The following is a 4,196-nucleotide window of genomic DNA, read 5'->3' on the forward strand; positions in this document are numbered from 1 at the left end:
TAGTGTTCTCTTCTTGGGTAAAATCAAGGCTAGCTCTTCACCTGTCTCACCTCCCTTGCAGGTATGGCAGTTTTACAGGGAGCAGGGAAAGGCCACACAGGTTTTGAATATCTTGTCATGAAAACTTAATGTTCATTTTTAAAGAAGACTAAAGAAGATAAAAACCCCTTAATTTAATGGTTTCACTGACATCACCAGCTCCACCATTTGTTTCCCATCAGCCTCTTGTATTCTGACTCTCCTGCTTTTCTCAGTTTGAAATATCCCTTACTGAGCTTTAGAGGCAGCTTTGTAATGAAATGATGGAATATTATAATGTGAACTAAAGCTGGGGCTGGAACTCGAAATGGGGAGAAAACCCAAAAGGCCACATGCTTGCCCTCCAGTTGTAAAATTTGTACTCTTATTTACTGCAGAATGTGGTCTGTTGTGTGAGAGTTGCGTAGCAACAAAATAAAGTTTATCTGTGTGAGGAAATATGAATGTTTCTCAGAGAATGGAGAAACATAATTTCTGCTGTTTACTGCACTTATATCTGTTGCAATGTGGACTGTGTCAGATGTCAATTACAGACTAACTTCAGCAAGACTGTTTATTTGAGATAATATAAATGTTACTTAAAAGACAGGGGCGTAATATCTTATGTTTACACGTTTAAGATCTATTTCTAAAGCTCAGAAGATGCAGTTTCCTGTCTTTGCCCCAGCCAGATTCGAGGAAAGTTCTGAGACTGTGGTTCAGTAGAAGTTCTGATGGTGAGGAAATTGGTTCCTTTACTTGTACGTAATTCACCATTTCTAGTTCCTCTGGGATAAGGGGTTTACATTGTTTTTTCCTGCCTGTTATCTGAGAATCATCTGACTGCCTTCCAGTTCAACCCTAGTAAGACTAGACAAGCATAAAAACCAAAATTAGAGCCAAATACTTAAAGGCTGTGAGACTGTTAACAGAAAGTAAATTCATCTGTCCAGTGGAATTCTCTTTTTAAAATATTCCACAGTGAAGAGAATTTCTTTTGATTTTGAGACAGCCAAACACAACTACTTCTTGAAATTATTAAATTAAAAAAAATGTAGGAATTCTGTTTAGTTTGGGTTAAAAAGCAGGAAGACTGAGTGTCCTCAACCATTTTAAAAGCCGAACAATATCCAGGCTAAGAAAAAAATCTATCTCCACACTTGCTTCATCTGGAGAAGCTGAGAAAAAAACAGCACACCGGTGATAGTAGATCTTTCCATGGTTTGTGAGAGTGTTTCTGAGGAGAACATAAGTAATGTAACCAAAAAAAAAAAAATAGGTTTTTGTGAAATATGTCTTAAGTAACAAGTGAACTCAACAAACTTCTAGGAACAATTAGTCACAGTCCTTAGATCAAGGCACAGAAGTAGAGGGGAGCAGAAATGTTTTGCATTTATGATGCTTTAGTGTAACTGCCTTCCCAAATGTCAAATAACCAACATGATGGGTTTAATAGCGAAATTATTTTCTGGCTTTACTTTGGCTCCATATTAAGTCACAAATGGAAAGAAAAAATATCTACATAGAAAAAACCTAACAAGGGGAGAACAGTGAGTGATATTTCAGTACCCAGAAAGACAGCATTCAGCTGGTGTGCTGGGTACTGAGAAATATCCCAATTGGTTTGAGAGGCTGGTGAATGATCAGTAACTGAATGGGTTTCTCTAACTACCTCCCAAGATGGACCAGGAATATTCCCTGGAAAAGGAGATTGCAGCTTTTAATGAGAAAATATCTATCACATGTTTTGTGAAGAGAGAAGAGACTGAAAGCAAAACATGAGGGTATGAAAGAGGAGGATGATCTGGTGCTTTTTAGGAGAAAGTGGTACTTCTCAAGAGGTTCAGATGCAAGGCAGGCTCTTACACACTGGTGTTTCGTGTTGTCTGTGTGTGGATTTCTCTGCTGCTGGCAGTTCAGAAGTTTCCCTTTCTGGAAGCATTGCTACAAAGTTGTCTCCTTAGCCCCAGTGAGCTCCTGGAGGATTAAACCCACTGAAGAGCATAGAAGAGGGTGGCATTCTCCACAGAATATACAGAAACCAGTCAGGAGGTTTGGAGGGGCTTCAGCCCTGGTTTGGCATCTCAACAACTGAGATCAAGACACACATTTTTAGCACTAAGTTCTAAAGAAATCAATCTGTTTCAAAGTGGCAAGGTCAGTGAAATGTTTTCTGGACAGCTGATAGATCACATCGAGCCTGGACATGCAGGGAGCAGGGTGCTCCTAAGAAAAAAACAGTACCCTTCTGGAAAAGCCCACCTTGAGCAGGTTTGGCTGCGCTGGGAACATCTTTGCCATGAGAGTCTGGCAGGTTAACTCAGCAGAGCAGAGCACAGACATGCAGGACTGTAGGCTGGCTCAGCAGATGGCAGGAGTCAGCCGAGGGCTGTGAGAACATCTGACCTTTCAGATCAAAGGTGGAGGAGGAGGTTACTGTAGCTTCAGGACAGATATTCCTCTCTCTCCCACTTGCCTGTCAGTCCTTTGAAGCAGAGACCTGCTGCTTTTTGAATGTTTGGAGCGTGCACACAGGGTGGAGAATCCAGTAAGTAAATAATAGGAGTCATAATTCAGTGCACTGAAGCTGAGTAGCTGTGAAAGACATGATCTGTTTTCTTGTGACCTCCACTTCTCGCTGTGACTCCGGGACACGTTATTGTGTTTTATTTTCACTAGTGGCCAAGTCAAACAAATAGCTCTGGAACTGGTAAGAACTCCACCCCCGTCCCCAATTTTTCAGGTTGAGCATGAAACTTGTCTGTCTTACTGGGAATTTCTGAACATAAATAAACAGACACTTAGAGTAACTTGCCTTGATAAATGGGCAGTGTAGGTCAGGGCCTGCTGGATATGCAGGCGACTCAAAGATGAAGCAGAGCTGGGGAAGTAGGCAGGAATGGCTCTGCTTTTCTTGGCTTCTCAAATGGATTTCAGGCTGAAATCAAATACTTGAGTGCATGAGAAAAGCTGGCTTCTGAAGTCATGATTTTGCACTGAACCTCACTGTAAGGATATCTCTTATAAAGCTACTTTTGATGTGGAAATTTGGCTCTAAACCACACTGAAGGCCATTATAAATAACCACTTCATCACAGGACACACAGAAGTTGGCTTCCTTGAACACTCCTAGAAAGCAAGCCTAACCTTATTGAGCCATAACCTCAGCTAGTGTAAATCAGAGAAGCTCCATTGACTTCATTAGTTTATACTGATTTACACCAGCTGTGACTGGAGCCCACAATACAGCAAGATATGTCAGCTTTTAAATTCTGTCACTGGGTGTTGAACAAAACTGGTTTTAAAACAAGACTGGCAATCCCAGATTTAGATCCTAATGAGATGCTGCATTGTAATTGTTTCATGATGCTTATATGCTCTATGTTGTTTTCATTTTTGCATTGCTTCTGTTTTTCTTATCTCCTGCCAAACAGAGGAAGAGTACCACATATGTTACATTCATAACAAAGATGTTTTGCTGCATCGAGAACACGTCCTCCAGATGCAAAATGCCTTTGTGTTATAGCTCAGCTTCTTCCTTTGCATAGGTACATTGGTTATGTGCCAACATAAGATCAGAGCAGCCCTGTGTTTCCCCAGGGCCGGAGCTCTGGAAAGGGGTACCCAGAAGCTGTCCCAGAGGAACTTCAAAGATCTGATTCCCCCTTAGGGATTTCCAGCTCCTATGTCATCATTTCAGGTGGGCAGGATGAATTATGCCTGAGAGCACCCTGAGAGGACCACCCTGAGACCATCAATACTCTGTTGCAGTCCTGCAGGGTGCTCAGGTAATTATCCACACTGAGTAATCAATTGGCACCTCTATGGTGTGGAAGGCTGGGAGTTGCATATAGATGGATTATTCAGCCAAAGGGAAAACATTCATATAACTAGATTTGACAGTGATTAATATTGGTTATTACTTTATGACAGCAGCAGCTGAAAGTTCCAGTCAAGGTCAAGGCAGCACTGTGCACTGCAGAGATGCTTTTCTGCATGCAGCAGTCTCTGCTCAACAGAGTCAGAAGGGTAAATTGACAGGCAGAGGTAGAGAAAGTCTCTCTCTAAAATGGGGACAGAAACAAACTGATTCCTCCAGCTAAGTCCCTTAACTTTCTCTTCCACTACCTTAATTTGCTGTTCTCCCTAAGGGAGGTAACACTGGGATGGACAACACA

The sequence above is a fragment of the Vidua chalybeata genome, chromosome 3 (assembly GCF_026979565.1).
Source record: "Vidua chalybeata isolate OUT-0048 chromosome 3, bVidCha1 merged haplotype, whole genome shotgun sequence".
In the NCBI taxonomy this organism is placed as follows: Eukaryota; Metazoa; Chordata; class Aves; order Passeriformes; family Viduidae; genus Vidua; species Vidua chalybeata.